The sequence below is a fragment of the Marmota flaviventris genome, chromosome 1, assembly GCF_047511675.1.
Source record: "Marmota flaviventris isolate mMarFla1 chromosome 1, mMarFla1.hap1, whole genome shotgun sequence".
In the NCBI taxonomy this organism is placed as follows: domain Eukaryota; kingdom Metazoa; phylum Chordata; class Mammalia; order Rodentia; family Sciuridae; genus Marmota; species Marmota flaviventris.
Window position 1 is genome coordinate 113,930,542 of NC_092498.1, and position 17,380 is coordinate 113,947,921.

General features: G+C 50.5%; 1 long non-coding RNA gene across 1 annotated transcript; it reads left to right on the top strand.

Annotated features, from left to right (window-relative positions):
- Positions 1-3,582: 3,582 nt before the first annotated feature.
- On the top strand, positions 3,583-16,566 carry LOC114080033 (uncharacterized). The gene is made up of 5 exons (XR_003580567.2): positions 3,583-3,826; positions 6,635-6,748; positions 7,431-7,502; positions 15,510-15,700; positions 16,320-16,566. It is a non-coding gene; the product is annotated as an uncharacterized lncRNA (long non-coding RNA).
- The last annotated feature ends 814 nt before the right edge of the window (positions 16,567-17,380 follow it).

A 17,380-nucleotide genomic window follows, 5' to 3' on the forward strand; every position in this document is an offset into this window, starting at 1 on the left:
AAAACCCAGCACAGAGCCATTTGAAGCTCTGGTCCTTGCCAAGTGGAGGAGAGAGACAGAGTGACGTCTTCGCAGTTTTCAGGTGAAAGTTTTCTATTTGTCGTCGTGCCATTTAGTCCCTGTTTGATTGACTGTACAAGTGACCTGCTGCATTTTGCAGAAACCAGAGGTGGATTGAATTTCTTAGAACCCTAATATGCACAAGGGAACTGCAGGAAGTGTCGCAACATTTTCCAGAAAGGGGTTAGCAGCCACAAGACTGAGGAGAGTGTCTGTCCATATGAGCAGGAGGATTTCTTGCCCGTACACCAGCCATCTCAATGTTACTAAATGGTTCCTAAAGGTCCTTCTTTAAGAAATGCTAAGTCTGGAGATGTAGTTCAGGGGTAGAGAACTTGTCTAATAGGGATAAGGCCCTGGGTTGCATCCCCAGCACTTCAAAGAAAAATAAAATTAGATACTGCTGGGCATGGTGGCACGGGTCTGTAACTCCAATGACTCAGGAGAATTGCAAGTTTGAGACCAGCCTCAGCTACGTAGTGAAATCCTATCTCAATTAAAAAGTTAAAAGGACTGGAGATGTAGCTCAGCAGTAAAGTGCCCCTGGTTCGTCCCCAGTATCAATCAATCAATCAGTCAATAAAAACATACTAATAAAATTAAACACAGTAGCCCCAGCAGCTTGGGAGGCTGAGGCAGGAGGATCAAGAGTTCAAAGCCAGCCTCAGCAAAAGTGAGGTCCTAAGCAGCTCAGTGAGAGCCTGTCTCTAAATAATATGCAAAATAGAGCTGGGGATGTGCCTCAGTTGTTGAGGGCTCCTGAGTTCAATCCCCAATACCAAAATATAAAATAAAATAAAATAATTGGGGCTGGGGATACAGCTCTGTTGGTAGTGCTTGCCTTACATGCACAAGGCCCTGGGTTCAATCCTCAGCACCACAAATATTTAAATAAAATAATTAAACACAGTAGAATCACTAGTCCAAAATGACTTTGTCCATTTACAGAAGGTAATGAGGTCCTAGGCAGCTAATCGGTTTCTGCATTTGTGGTACTTGTACCCTGATCATTTAAACGATGATGACATCAAGGGAACGGGAAGTGAAAGGAGCATGTTCAGCACTTCCCGCAAGATCAAGACCCAACTTTCATTCCAGGAGGGAAACAAAAACACCCACCCAGAATTTGCCCTTCGCTCTCTTCTGGATCATTTAAGAGTTTTTTTTTTTTTTTCTTTCTTTCTTTCTCTGTAAGATGTTGCTCTAAACGTTTTCCTCTCTTTTTCCATTTCAATGGGTACATTTAGATCCAGGAACAGTGTGACATGTCCCTACTAGAATCTGCCTCTTCACGAAAGCCTGGGAATGGATAAAACGCGACTCCAAGCAAAAGCGCGGGACACGTGAGCCTTTAACAGTGAATGTCAAAATCAGGGCCCTGGGCTGGGCACTGAGGCATACGCCTGTCCTCCCAGCTACTGAGAGGTTAAGGAGGAGCACTGCTCTAACCCAGGAGCCTGGGGAAAGTCTGGGCAATGCAGTGAGAGCTTGTCTCAAGACGACGCGGTGGCACACGCCTGTCATCCCCATTAGCTTGAGAGCATCGGCGCCCTTCACGTACACCACTGGTCTTTTGAGTGGGTCTTCTGAGCCCTGGTTTAGCTGGTCCATGGCTTCTGGGTTTTCAGACACATCAAAGATGACTGCAGTAGCTCCCCGCTGCACTGCTCGCTTGGCCTTGCCCAGGACAGTGAGGCATGGTTTGGGGTCCAATTCTGGCTGTTCCAGCTTCACCACTCCTACCCAGCCATACTCATACAAGTCCTCTTCATCATTGTTATTACACAGGCCCAGTGGGTGCATCTGCACCATCTCGCCCTCCGCGCTGAGCGTGGCCCCGGCACGCGAGAAGCGCCCGTGAGGCCGGTGGTGTAGGTGGTGTAGTCGCCGCTCGGGCTCCATTCGAACAGCACCGCCTCCACGAACGCCGTCTCCTTGGCCCGCGCCGCGCCGGGCCCCGTGGCCGCCAGCAGCAGCCCGAGCAGCAGCGGCAGTGGCGGCGGTGGCGGCAGGCGGTGGCCGCGGGGGCGGCGGCGGCCCGGGGCCCCTGGGCGCCCGCCTGAGCGCGGCCTCATGGTCCTGCGGCGGGAGGGCGCGGACGGCGGGCGCGGCCGGGCATAGTCGCGGGCCGGCGGAGGCCTCACAGCCCCATCGCGGCGGCAGCGGCTTTGTGGGTCGCAGGCTCCACTCGGTTTCCCCGGCCGTCGCCCCGCGGCCCTTTCATCTGCTCCACGTGAGGGGTTATCCCCGCCCCGGCAGCGTCGTGACCCGCTCTCCCCTCCCTCCCCGCGCTCGGCCCTTGGCTTTGAATTATATATTTACACCTGACTTTAGATAAAAAGGAAAATTTAAAGGTTAAAAAAAAACCCAAAATTCAAAGAAAGCAGCCCAAACATGGGATTTTCTGGCTTCCATAAGGAGAGAAAACACTGTGTACACAGGGTACTTGTCCCTCCCAGCCTGCCCTGTTGAAGCCAGGGAGACACTGGATTTTCAGTGACTGTCCCCTCCAGTGTTCCCATTGGAAGTGCAGGAAGACACACAGGCCTGAATCCCAAAGCTGCCACCGCCTGCAGAAGCCGCTCAGTGGGGAAACTTGCTCCCCAGTAGTTCCCCTTGTGTCTGGCCAGGCCCCTGAGGGACAGCAGACAGCCCTCAGACAGCTCTGGGAAGGGCACGGCCGGAGGGATTCCTGCCATTGCAGGAGCTCCTAGTGGTCAAACTCTCCACCGCCTGCCCCCACCTGAGCAAGACTAGACACAAATGCTAGCTCACACTCTCACTGCGACAGGGGAGGACAGAGTGTCGAGTGCCAGGCCCAGTGAGCGAGATCTTGGCAAGACTCACAGCTGCACACGTGCAGGACCAGTCCTGTGCTGGCCCACAGCCTATCACCTGTCATCGCTTCCCCCTTCAGAGGCCTGGGGGTGACTCCCCTCCGCCCCCAGCCCTGCCGTTCCGGCTCCGCCCTCTGCCCTTCTCCACCCTTGGTGGCACCTGGGGTGCTCTTATTGTGGCCCAAGCCACAGCCCACTTTGTCAGAGATTACCACACCCTCCCCCACCACCACCGCCAGGAGGCATGGGCAGCATGTCCCTGTACTGGAGGTGCAGGTACCCCCAGTTGAACACTGTATGTGTACCCTAGTCCCCAACTGCTCCGGGCCCCAAGACCAGCCCTCTACTTGCCAGCCAGAGGCTGCTCAGCCCTCCACTGTCCTCGCCCCCAACGTCCACTGGACTCCAGCCCACTTGTGCAGCTATTATGACGCCTCTGGAGAGGAGCGCAGCGGGGATGAGGGGGTGTTGCACCAGCTAGACAGGAGGGATCCCTGCCACTGCCATAGCTGCTGACCCTCAAACCCAATTTCTACAACCCTTCCCAGATGATTGGGCAACCTCACTGGGTCAGCTGGTGGACCAGCGGGATTTAGCTCTGCAGCCCCAGTGCCAGGGCTTCACAGTCACCCCAGGACCCAGGCACACACCAAGTTCAGAGTTCAAGGGCCTATCCCGCCTGCATGGGGGGCGGGGTGCGCACACAGCCATTGCATGTGCGAGCATCCCTTTGTGATGCAACCCTTTGTTGCACGTGCCGCCTTATCTACTCAAACCTTTAAAAGCTGGGTCCTGGCCAGGGGTCTGACATTGCCCTTTCGCCTCAAGCCGCGCTGGCAGCAGAAGAAGGACCCTTTGTGCTCAGCTCTGGAATCCCTGAATCCCGTCGTCTTCCCTAACCCTTACTGCTGCCATGGGTACTTCTCAGGGTAAGCTTTGTCCCTCAACCCTGCCCCGGCCCTGGCGGGCACGGACCTGCCAGAAGTGTCCCGAATGAAGTCCAGTCACAGAGTCCCCTGACCTTACCTACAGTGGTTGGCCACTCTGGCCAGCCCCGCGGCACAACTCCCAGGTTGTCCTGCTGCCATCCTGGAACTGCACATCAGCAGTTGAGCAAAGTGCCTCCTTGCTGCTGGTCCCAGGTCCTGGGAGACCTGGACATTACCTCCATCCTCCACATGCCTGGTCTCCTAAGAAGATGATGCTGTCAGCTGCACCTTTCACTAACTCCTGCAGCCTAGACCACCCACTCGGCAAACAGATGCCTTGTATGGCATAGGAGCAGAGAGCCACTGCTTGCCAGCTTGTAGCACCATGGTATACCCGAGAGCCCTGCCCAGGGAAGACTGTGCTCAGTGCCCTTGGAGACAGTGGCCAAGGGTGGATGAGCAAGTGGAAGGCCCTGCATATAGAGAACATCAGAGGGGGAGCCCATATCACTGGAGGAGCACAATATGACTTTAGGCTCCTGGTGGCCCATAGCCACCTGCCTTCCTTTGTGCCCAGGCAGGGAATCTTCTGCACCCAGAGTTCCCAAGTCAGAGCTGAGATATCCTGGGCCTTCTGTATGAGCTCCTGCTCCAAGAGAAAGGCCATCAGAGCTCCTATAGCTCCACTAGAGGTCTCCAAACCCTGGAGAGGAGGGCTCCAGGCCCACCCAACAGCAAGCTGCCCCAGGGTACTCTTCATCCCCAGGGATGGCAGCCATTATGAAGTCAAACAACAATGAGTGCTGGCGAGGATGCGGGGGAAAAAGGTACACTCAATGGAATATTACTCAGCACTAAAAAATAATAAAATCATGGCATTTGCAGGCAAATGGATGGCATTAGAGCAGATTATGCTAAGTGAAGTTAGCCAGTCCCTAAAAACAAATGCTGAATGTCTTCTCTGATATAAGGGGGGTGACTCAAAATGGGATAGGGAGGAAGAGCATGAGAAGAAGACTACCACTAAATAGGGAAGAGAGGTGGAGGGAAAAAGAGGGAGAAGGGGAGTTCCACGGAAGATGGAAGGAGAACCTCATTGTTATACAGAATACATATATGATGTTGTGATGAGAAAAAGAAAAAAAAAGTGTCACATTAGATTGGATAGAGAGAAAGGATGGGAGAGGAGGGGAGGAGTAGGGGGATAGGAAGGGCAGCAGAATAGAATAGACAATATGATTGATGTATGTGCATTCCATGTATATATTATACATCAAATTGCATTCTACTGTCATGTATGACTAAAAAAAATAAGTAAAAATTTTAAAAAAGGTGGCAGACTGGGGCTGTCTACTGCTGAGGCCCTGTGAGTACTGTTGGGCTTTGGGCCCTGGTGAGAGAGTAGGAAGTTCCTACTGGAGTCAGATGGAGGCCCCAGATGTGGGGGAAAGGGGACTGTGAAGTCATAATGGTGTTCATGAGGGTGGCCCCCAAGGGAGCCCCTGGCTGCAGAGCCAAGCCTGCCAAGGTGCTGGGAGAAGGCCGGGGAGGAAGGGCCAAGCAACAGTTGGCAGGCTGTGGAAGAGGGGGACACAAAGTTTGGAGGTGGGAGGGTGTCTCTGGGAGGAGAGAGCAGCGCCCACCCACTTTGGGCGGGGAGGCAGTGCTGGGGTGGTAAGGCAAGGTCTGGCTGAGGCCCACTGATGCCAGAGGCTTGGCCCCTCCCCAGGTAGAGGGGGCCCACATATGGGCTGGGGTTGGGGGGCATGGTATAGCTGTCCCAGATGGCCTGGGACTCACCCATCAGAAGGCAGTGGATGTGCTGCGGAGCTTTCTGTTTCTCCCAGTTGAGGTCCTCAGTGGTGACTGGACAGGCCAGTTCCAGAAGTGGTGGCAGCCTCAGAGGTCCCCCTATTGATGTGACGGCAAAGGAAACTTTCATTTCTGTGGCCTACCTGTATTCCCCATGGATGAGCATTTCTTCCTTGGCAATGGCTGTCCCGCTCTGCCTACAGCCACCTTCTCACACTGGGCCTTCTTTGCCATCCATTTCCCTGCAAATGCCATGATCTTGTTATTTTTTAGTGCTGAGTAATATTTCATTGTGTATAAATGCCACTTTTTTTTAAATCCATTCATCTATTGAAGGGCATCTAGGTTGGTTCCCCATTCTAGCTATTGTGAATTGTGCTGCTATAAACATTGATGTGGCTGTGTCCCTGTAGTATGCTCTTCTTAGGTCTTTTGGGTATAGTCCGAGAAGGGGAATAGCTGGGTCAAATGGTGGTTCCATTCCCAGCTTTCCAAGGAATCTCCATACTGCTTTCCAAATTGGCTGCACCAATTTGCAGTCCCACCAGCAATGTATGAGTGTACCTTCCCCCCCCCCCCCACACCCCTGCATCCTCGCCAGCACTTATTGTTGTTTGACTTCATAATGGCTGCCTTTCTGACTGGAGTGAGATGGTATCTTAGGGTGGTTTTGATTTGCATTTCTCTGATTGCTAGAGATGGTGAGCATTTTTTCATGTATTTGTTAATTGATTGTATGTCCTCTTCTGAGAAGTTTCTGTCCAAGTCCTTGGCCCATTTGTTGATTGGGTTATCTGCTTTTTTGTTGTTTAACTTTTTGAGTTCTTTGTATACTCTAGAGATTAGAGCTCTATCTGATGTTTGAGGGGTAAAAATTGGTTCCCAGGATGTAGGCTCCCTATTCACCTCACATATTATTTCTCTTGCTGAGAAAAAACTTTTTCAGTTTGAATTCGTCCCATTTGTTGATTCTTGGTTTTAACTCTTGTGCTATAGGAGTCTTATTAAGGAATTTGGGGCCTGCCTCCACGAGATGAAGATGAGGACCACCTTTATCTTCTATTAGACGCAGCGTCTCTGGTCTGATTCCTCAGTCTGCCATCTTGAAAGGTACCTAAACACGCTCCCTGAGGGAAGCAGCCCCTCATCCCTGGAGCCACCATCCCACCTGGGGTTTCTGACAGGAAGAAGCCCAGAGCCCCCACCTCTGCCAGCTGTCAGTAGTTTGGACACCTGGGATCTCCAGGTCCAGGGGTAGCTCCATTCCCACCATTGATAGCAGGCCCCCCAGCCTGGGCAGCCCAACCCACTCAGCCCTTGGTGCTGACAGACGTAGAAATCCCACCGTGGGGGCCCGTGCCAGCACCCACACACATTTTGCTGGCAGCCAGGCTGCAAGTCCACTGGAGCAACTAGTCCATCAGCCTCTGCAGCTGCTACTCAGAGGCCAGGGACTGTGAACAGTGTTTGTCCCAAGAACAGGCAGCCCCAGTCAGCATGGGACAACCAAGCTTCATCCCCCTTAATGCTGCCAGTGTCAGTTGCCTCAATTGCAACTTGGAGGACAGATTTGTCCCCAGTTCTTCCGTCTCCCATGGCAGAAATGGGCATCTGCTAAAAAAGTAGAGGGACCCCCAAAACCAGAGAACACCATGGGGCAAGTTTGGGATAGAACAGCTCCAGGGCCTTCCCCTAGGCAGAGCACCACCATGAGGACCAAGGGAGAGAAGGCAAAATACAAACCAGGGTAAGCAACCACTGATGTTTGTGCAATTAATGCTGTCCCCCAAAGCCTGACCGTGCAGAACCCCTGAAGCTTTCCTGGGAGGAACCATCACCACCTTCAGAAAGGCCACCTTGACTTGTAAGTTTGTCCCCATGCAATCCAGGAACCTGGGAGCCCAAACTAGCTCCCGGATCTCATATCTGTCTTTGGGGTTCTGTTCATCTCCTCCCCAAGTGAAGGAAAGAGAAGCATGAGACAGCATTTACAGGGTAAATGGGGCTTCGACATATTCAGCGCCACTAACTAGACCATCCCTATAGTGGTCACTTTACAGGGGACAAAAACCAACTCTGTTCTTGGAGCCACGAGGGCCACTCCTTTAAGTGCCAAAAGGCGCCCCCTTACAGGAACCTTGAATTCCACCTCGGAGCATCAATACCTCCATGAACCAGGCTGCATATATTTACAGAGGGAATCATATCACCCATTTCCCTGGTGGTAAAGGTGAGGCTCTGGGAAAGGACATGAATTATGAGTTAGCCAAGGTCCTGCCTGGAAGAGCTGGGACTGGAATTCTGGAAATCTGGCTCCAGAGCCTCATGTGCAGAACCCTGCAGGGGAGGCCTGATGCCGGGAGCTTGGAAGGGGGGGACCCATCAAGTTGGGGTGGGGGGCTCAGAGAAGAATGAAGAGATGGGTGTGGCTGGGGAATTCGTCCAGAGGGGGAGACCAATAGGAGAGGGAGGGGATCGAGTGAGGGGACTGCATGAGCAAGGCCAGGCAGCGGGAGTGTGTGGGTCAGGCAGAGGAATGACCTGTGAGCAGCTGGGGGTGCAGGGATGGAGGGGGACAGGATTCAGAAGGAAAAGAAGGTTGGGCCACACCATGGAAAGAGCCAGGTCTGGCAGGGAGACACCACCCCTCCCTGCTCCATCCTCCAACTGTCTTTGAGTCTGTGCCTTGAACTTCCCCAAACCCTCCCTTCTCACCACCTCCACTGGCCCTATTCCACCCCTCCCAGCTCTCCCCTCCTCCCTGCCTCGCCCAGAACAAGACAAAAAGCTCAAAGCTGCTGGCCATTTCCATGTAGTCCTTCTCCCTGCACCTTGTCCCCACATCTGTCTTCACTTGAACTCCAGGTCGGCTCTGTAGGGGCAGTGGTGGGTGACACACAGGGTCTCCCTGCTTTAGAGCTGGAGAAACTGAGGCCCAGAGAAGTAATTTCTACTTCGGTTTCAGATCTTGGGCCATCACCCCCTTGAGGAAGCCCTCCCTGCACTCTCTACTACCCTGTCAGGCCTGGTTTTTGGTTATTTGTTCTCAGAGGACCAAGGATTTTTGCTGTAGAGAACTGGCCTCAGGTTGTCACTGTCTGTTCATTCACATGGATTAGTTTATGTCTTTCTATGTCACTTGGCATGCAGGGGACACTGGAGAAACACTGAGCGACTGAATGACAGTTTGGGTTCTTGTGACAAGTAACAAGAAGAGGTGTTAGTAGAACGTGGATGGGGCACCACATGGTCCCCACTTGGGGTATAAAAAGTCTAGGAAGCTTCTGTAAGGGGGTGATGACCTGGTTGGAGCTTGAAACCTGAGTTGCTGGTAGCAGCTGGAACATGCAGGATGGTACCTGGCAGGAGGTGAGCCCCTGGCTCCTGTCACCTTCAGGAATCTGGGTTCAAGGTCCAGTGGTCTAGGTAGCTGGGAATGTGGGCCTGTGAAGGCCTCTGCCCCAAGCTCCATAACCCCAGGTGACCTTGAGGCACGCAGGGTGGCACACCCTTCCTCTGCTCACTCCCCTTTGTCCAGTGGTAGCCAAGGGGCATCTGACTCACCTCCTCTTTGCCCCACTTCCCCACAGTGAGATTTATTTTAAAGTTACCTGAAAATCCCTCCAGCCTTCCTGATTCAGCCACCCTGTCCTCTGTGATTCTCTTGTGAAGGTCAACTGAGGGTCCCTGAAGGACTGCAGCCCATGCACCTCACTGGCTCAGCTCACCCACCCCACCCTGTGGCTCTCCACTCTCCCCCACCAGGTGGCAGAGGCTTCTGGAGGTCTTCCCACCAGGAGTCTAGAACAGGCTTATTTATGTAGAATAAAAAAAATTACGTATTTCATCCCATTTTCCTGGTCTTTGACAAAACAATTCTATTTGCATAAGACTAATAATTCAGTGACCTCCTTAAAGGCCATTTTTCTCTTGATTCTGGCCCATACAGAGGCCATGCTCTGTTAGAGTGGGAAAATAATTTTTTCTTGGTCACAGATTTATAGCTATAAGCAGAGCGCTCTGTGAAAATTCTTTCTAGTGAGTAGTCTGGGCTTAATATTTCCTATACTTACATATTATGAAGGAGACCTTCCAAACATTGTGGTTCCTCTGTGCACCTCATATCCCTTCTCATTATCTGGACCACAAGCCAATTTCAAATTTCCCCATCCAAGCAAATGGCCTAAGGACAGAGAACTCCCAGATGCTCAAACAACAAGGAAACCAGAGAGCCAGGACAGGGCCTCTGTAGTAGTGAGGAGCCTGATCAGTGAGCCAAGTAAAATGAAAGCCTCCTGCTACCCAACTCTGAGGGCAAAGCTGCCAGGAAGTGAGAGGGAAGGGGACATCATGTCTCTGAGCCTCCACTTTGCCCCAGGATCACAGAGGTCAGGGTGAGACCTGTGCTATGCATCTAAGCAGTCTGCCACCAGGTCCCATGTGGGAGAAGGTGGATGTCATCTTAGCAAAAGAGTTTTCTCTTGGACCCCACAGGAGTGGGTCCTGACCTGGAAGAGGATGGTCTGGTGGCTGGTCCAGCTGAGCTGCCAGGTTGAGAGGCCAGCACAGATGTGCACCTAGATGCAGCCTTGCTCATGATGGTGCTGGTGCCCCGAGGCAAACTTGGGCATTTCTGCTTGGGTGGGCCCTTTGGGGATGGCACTGAAAGGAGGGGCCTAGGTGGCTCCAAGATCACGGTTGCTGTTTGTCCTGTGTAACTTGGTCACCATGGAAATACTCTGGTGGTGGGGGCCACAGAGAGTCAGGCCCAAGCTTGCCTCATAGGTCTGTCTGGTGCTCGAGGGTCCCTCCTCTTAGAAAGGAGATGCTCATTACCCACAGGCTGCTCCCAGGTTCTCTGCTCTCAGGTTCCACTGAGGACACTGCCAAGGGCATAGTCATGCAAGTTGGTCTTTCTGGGGTGGTGCTGGCCCCTCGATTTCTGCTTGGGTGGCCTTTGTGTCAAGCATTAAATGGAGGGGCATTGGTGACTCCCTGCTCATGTTTGCTGCTTGTCTTTTGTCCCTTGGTCACTGGAGGTATTCTGGTTAGAGGTGCTGCAGGTTTTCATGCTCCAGGTTTGCTGTCTGGGCTTGGAGTTTCTCTTCTTTTGGAGCAGATGCTCAGTGCTCCAAAGGCCAGTATCACATCTGGAGGGAGGTCTGTAGTCGTAGAAGCCAGTGATTCCACAGCATGGACTTTCAAGTGTAGGTGGCCTTTCTGGAAATGGTGTTGGTCCCCTGCATTGATCGTAGGGGTTTCTGCTTCGGATGACTTTGGAGATGGCAGTAAAATTAGAAGCACCCATAGCTAGGGTGTCTTAGCAGGTCCTAAGCTGGACCCATGGTACCCAAGTCCTGGAAAGTCCCACAAAGGAGAATAAGCCAGGGCAGTCCCTGCCAGAACCTGGACTCTCCAGCCTTTGAACCCAAAGGTGCAGGATGCCAGCCTTGCCTGCCTTGAGTGTAGTAGTTGTCAAGTGCTTCACAGTCGTTGCACAGGAGCATTGCTGGCACAGTCAGGCATTTCATTGAGAGGAATCCAAACCAGGGGAACAGGTTTTTGAGCAGTATTGGATGTGGGAATATATAATGTGATTGGCTTTCTAGAAGGTAACCTCATCGCCATGGTTCCTGATGGGCACTGCTGAAAATACAGAACTATCCGGAGGACTGAAAATTTGATGAGTCATTCATTTATTTATTTTTATACCAGATATTGAACCTGGGGTTCTTAACCACTAAGACACATCCTCAGACTTTTTTTTAAAAATATGTTTATTTAGAGACAGAGTCTAGCTAAGTTGCTTCAGACCTCTCTAGTTTGCTGAGGCTAGTTTTGAACTCCATATTTTCCTGTCCCATCTTCCCCAATGCTTGGACTACGGGTGTGTGCCTCCAAGCCCTGCTGGGCCTTTCATTTTGGCCAGATCTGAGCCTCTTAGTACTTTTGTTAGGAAATGGCCAGGAGGAGGGAGAGTGGATCTTAAATGGATGGTTTGTTATTGTAAAGGGCTGAGGATTATAGTTTGAATTAATCTAACAGTCTTCTTAATATTGTCCTGAGCATTGAATTTACCCATATTGACCCTACCTCTCCCCCTGCCCAATGCCACTGTGGATCACTGAGGGTTCTCTATGGTCCGAGTTCAGCCACAACCCTTTTCTTGGTTACTTCTCATAATGACACACCCATGAACTGCATATCTTGACTGGTAACTAAAGCTTTCGTTGGTGCTTTCAAATATGAAACTATAAATTTGTTATCAAGTGACTTGTCTAGAAATCATTTTCTTCCAAATTGTTCCAAAGAGGTCAGACTGGAAGAGGACCTAGTCACTTGCCAGGCTGACCTTCTTCAGGTGTTCCAGCCCCTCAGTGATTTCCATCAGTTCCCCCTCTTTGTAAAATCATGCAATAGACTTGTGTTTGGGGAAGCAGCAGGCTTAGGATTGAAGCAGGAGTTCAATAGAGGTTTTCAGCAGGAGGCTATGATAGGAGTCCTCAGTGCTTCCCCAGTGAGCTTGCCTTTTAATAGCAGGTAACCCTGGGAATGGGACAGCTATCAACAACTAATAGATATCAGTACTCACATGAAACAGCTGATGTGCTGTGTTCACCAGCCTATTCTTTTTTTTTTTGATATTGTTTTTTAGTTGTCAATGGACCTTTATTTTATTTATTTATATGTGGTGCTGAAAATTGAGCCCAGTGCCTCACACATGCTAGGCAAGCACTCTACCACTGACCCAAACCCCAGCCCCATCAGCCTATTCTTTAAGAAGAAAGGATGTTCATAACCTGTTAGTGTCAGGAAAGCCAAAGGATCACATGTACTAGTCTCTGGGGAGTAGTAGCCTTCTAGGGCAGGCTCCCTGACTGTGTGTTAATTAAGTGTCCTGGTCCATGTGGGCAGGATGAAAGTCAACCTCAGTGTGAACTGGGAAGCGCAGAGCTGATGACCAAAGAGAGCTGTTCTTTGATACTGCATTTCCTTCATCTATCGTGTTTAGCATGAGGAAGATTTTTTTTTCCTTGTGGAAATTGAGTTAATAGGTGTTAAATAAATATCTTAGTTGCTTCTGATGTGGCTGAGGAGCACTTTCAAGTGTTTAAAAAACTGGTTTCTGTATATCATTGTATAGCTAATTGCAATTCTTATGAAACCTTCTCATAGGCTGTTTCTGGTTTTATTGGGATTTTTTTCAGCTGCATTGTGAATTGGATGAAGGACATTTTCCCTTCTTATAAATGGTTTTGTGGAATTTTGAGATTTGGGTTTTTATTCACATTTGAAGTGAATAAATCAACCAGCCTTAAGAACATGACATCTTTCTGATGGATAGAAGCAATTCAAGGAAGAATAAGGATGATGTCTTTTAGAAATGCTATAGGAATATTTGTTTGGGGGTCAATAAATAACATGCTTAGAGTTTAATAAATATTTTGTTATGTCATCGTAGTTTCTACATTTTTGTATTCTAGTAGAATTTTATCTAGTTTTAATATTTGTTTTTGAGCAGACATCTTTATCTTGAGAGATATCATTTAGTGTTACTTTTCAAAATTTGCAGCTGTGTAAATCCAGATGCTTGGTGAAGCTGCTCTAGTGTGAGGAAAGCCTCTCCTGTTAGGCCAGGAACCTGTAAGGCACCATCAGCACATATGAAACCTGCTATGTATTATAAGCAACAGGAAATAGCACAGAAGCTGCAAGTGCATTTAGGTCATTTGGAAGTTGAATTCTTGTCATATCTTTACTTTGCTTAACATATCTTCTCCCCTTTAGTTCTTTCTTATAGTAATTTGAAGCTGATGAATTTACTGGTATTTTCAGGAGAGCATATACAATTAAAATATTTTTCAATTCAGTATCAGTTCAAAGAACTTAGCATCACCTGCCACTCACCTTTGGTGGGAAGGTAATGAGCAGCCACTTAGCTCTGTGTGCACAAGGATGATGGTCCTGAGTCTCCTGGGATGGCTAGCTAAATCTGGAAGTTCCTTAGGAGATGGAAAGACATCAGCTCCTCATGTTCCATTCAACAGTGAGCACAGGGCGCTCAGTGAACATGCATTAGGTTTGTGAGTATCCCCTGCAGGGACTGGTCTCCTATTCCCTTTCCAGACCTCAAAGCTGAATTGTCTGTCCTTCTCTCTGCTCCAGTAGCCTCAGCTATTGAGTACTATTGCCTCTGAGATGCTTCTTTGTTCATACTACTGGGATCTTGCCTCCAAAGTTTAGTTGGAAGAATAGGAGGAAACTGTTGCTTTAAACTGCACACAAAACAAAAGGAAGTGGCTTTGCCTTTCCCTAAAGACATGGAGATAGAGAAGTCCGTTTCCGTGGTCGTGGCCATGCTATGGAACAAATTCTTGGCCATTCCACACCATCCTTGCTTCTTATATGTTTTGTGCATCAGTGAATTTTTTAGCCCTAGCATTTTCACCTATGGGAGGCGTGTAGAAACGGAGGCACAGAAATGCCACCTCCTTGCCATTTCATGGGGTCCTCAGGTCTCTGCCGGCTGCCCCACCAACTTTCCCCACAAACCTCTGGAATTTCAGCAGTGCCCTCTGCTGTGGGCCTGTGGAGCCAGACTAAGTTAGACTTCCCGTGACTCAAACTTGGAAGTGATACCCCATGAGGCTTGTTGATTTCTGTTTCTTAGAAACCAGATGCTGATGTGGATCCACTGAGAGAGGAGGGAGCTACAGGCTTTGGGCACAGGATGCTGTGGTGTTTGAAATCCCCTGTAGTGTACCCCATCATACGATCGGAAGAGACATTGGGGCAATTTGATTTCGCACAGGAATTAGAATTCTATGGCAAAGGGGAGGCTATCTCTGAAAATAACCCTCCAGTGGTGCAGAGTGGGGACCATGGCCAAGAGAGGAGCTGACTTTCCCTCTGTCACTGTGGGACTCAGGTCATGGTAAAGTTGGATGTCATCCTTTGTCCCTTAACTTCCTATGTCATGTTATCTGTATATTTGTGCATTAGAGACGCATGACTCCTGGATAAGGGTTTCTCAGGGAGTCCATGTATGTGTGGGCACATGTCCCTGATGACAACCTCTAAAGCAGATGCTAGAATGACCCCTGGGAACATGTTGAGAAGCTATGGAGGCCCTGCAAGGCACAATGACTTCCTCAGGGCCACACACATACCCACAAGAAGGGGAAGGGTCTCAACCAAGCTCTGTCTCCCCAAACCAAGGGAGCTGGCTACACCCGGGCCTGTCTGAGGGCCTGATCCAGGGTGTGTTGGTGTAACTGGGTCCACCTGTGCCTATGTCATGGGAAGACTGCAGCCCAGTGGGCCATTGGAACCATCTTGTGTAAGAAAGGGACTCAGCAAAGGACTTCCTGAGATAGTGACCTCACTTCCTTGGCCATGGAACTCACAGAACTTGGAACCCTGGTAGCTAGGCACTCACAGTCCACAAACAGTCCCAGTCTGCTCACTGGTGTTGAGACAGCAAGCCCAGAGCCATGAGTTCTTGTTGTCTACAGATCTGTGGGTGCTTAAGCCTCAGGGCTTTTCCTGAGTGTGGAGGTGCTGGGTCAGCGCTGTGTCCCAACGACTCTGGCAATTTTTCCCAAGGAGACCAGAAGTGAGACAGGACAGGGCACCACAGGTGTCCATAGTTTAACCCACATTCAGATTCCCCTTTCAAAAGTGCCAGATCTCACCAGGTTAGTGTGTGTGTGTGTGTGTGTGTGTGTGTGTGTGTGTGTGTGTGTGTGTGATGTCTCCTGAGAATATGGAGGGAAAATATTTTGATTTCCCCTGACGTATGGCCGTGATTCCTTTTGCAAATGGCTACCGTTTTCCTGTTGAAATGTCCCTCTTTGATTGCCCATCCTAGGGAGAAGATGACCAAGGCTCATCAGTGGATGTGTCCTGTCTTGTGGAAACCCTCACAGTACTTCTCTGGGAGCTCGAGGATGGCCTGGTGCCTGCCCTGCAGCAGGGTAACACCCCCTATGTCCATGGGGTTTTGTATTTGTACCAAGATTTGGCCAGTACCCAGAAGGCTCTGGAGCTGCTGGGTAAAAGGTGTGTATGACCTCCAAGCCCTGGCCCATGGCCATCTCCTGGCCTGGTGTTGGGAATGCCGGGCATCACTCTGAAACTCCGTCAGCTCTGAGGAAAGTAGGGTTTTTCAGAGGAGAACTCTGCCTGGGTGTTTAGAAATCCAAGTAGGATGAGCCCTAGGAGTGTTTGCCTCAGAGTGGTCCTGGGACACAGGCTGGCGATGGCTCTGGCCTTTCCCTGGGGGCCTGTCCCCTCCCTGAGAGGAAGTTCTCTGCCTCAGACCTCACTCTTCTGAGGCCTCAGGAAAAGCAGTTTCCACATTTGGGAAGGAGTCTGTGGGTTGCATCTGGGAGGGTTCCAACCTGCCTGTAGACAGAACAGGGACCCCTGGGGTCAACTGAGAGGGTCCTGGCCCTGAGGTAGCCAGGCAGCAGGTGGTTGGGTTCATTCATGGCTCAAATATATATGAAGCACCTACCTTTGGCAGGTACTTGGCCTATCATTTAGGAATCAGTGCAGACAAACTCTCCCAGCCCTCCTGAGCTCCCGTTATTGTCAGTAAGTTAGTCAAGTCCACCAGGCATCTCAACAGATGAGGGACACAGGATATTAGAGGTCACAGCCTCCTGGTATTCTCTAGGTATGGACGCCTCCAGCCATATGTTGAGGAGGAGTACCTTCAAGACAAGAAGTGAGTGGTCTTTGGGCCAAGAGGGAGGGCTGCTGTCTCGAGAGTGGTCACTTGGGGGGCTGTTGTAGAGGATGGCTGGGCAGACCTCAGGGTCTACCCTGTTGTTTCCCAGCAGAGGACAGAGGTCTGGGGCTTACTCTGTAGAAGGAACAAAGCAAGCTGTGGTGGGATTCTGGGTACCCAAGGAAGAGAAGCGTGGCTGGAGCCTCAGAGCCAGGCCCTGTGAGGATCCCTCTCCAGCACAGCCAATCCCAGCCTGGATTGCCCGTGCTTTTTTGTATAGAGACTGGAGAGAAAGTGAGGGGAGAATCCTACCCACACATGTGCCTCACAGTTTTGCCCCCTTTGCTCTGCTGCATGTGACCTGCTTGGACACTCTCTGGGAAGCTCCCCATGCAGGGGGCCTTGGGAGGTTCCAGCTGAAGGAGAGGCCCTTTACATCATTATCTTCCAGTTGGTACAGGTGGTGACCCAAGCTGCCATCCCATTCTTTCAAAGTCAGCCATCTTCCCTGGCAGCTACATAAAATTCACACACACACACAAATGCCAGAGGCAGGGGGTCAAGAAACGATTAGACCAGAAGCCTCCACTTCTCCTAGAATGTTTTCTCGCTGCCCTAGTTCTAAAGTCCTTGAGGGCACCTCCCACGTGTGAGCACCTGCGCATTGTGCCAGATGCCCCACCACAGCTATCCGCCTCCTCCCACTAAAACTGTCTATTTTATTTTTTGTGATGGTGGTTTTTTTTTTTAAATGTCTGGGATGGCATTGTAAGTATTTTAGTAACAAACATTTATGTTGACACAATAGTGCTCAATCCATTCACCAGGCTGTGCCACCCCCAGCACTGAATAGCTGAAGATGGAGCCCCCTTAGAGCACAGGGGACCTGTGGGGCCCCTGTGCATGGAGCAGAGATGACTGCCTAAAGGGTGGTGAGGATTTCAGGGCATTTTATCCCCTACTGTGTTCTGTGACGTTAACTAGGTTAGATGTCATGTGACACTACA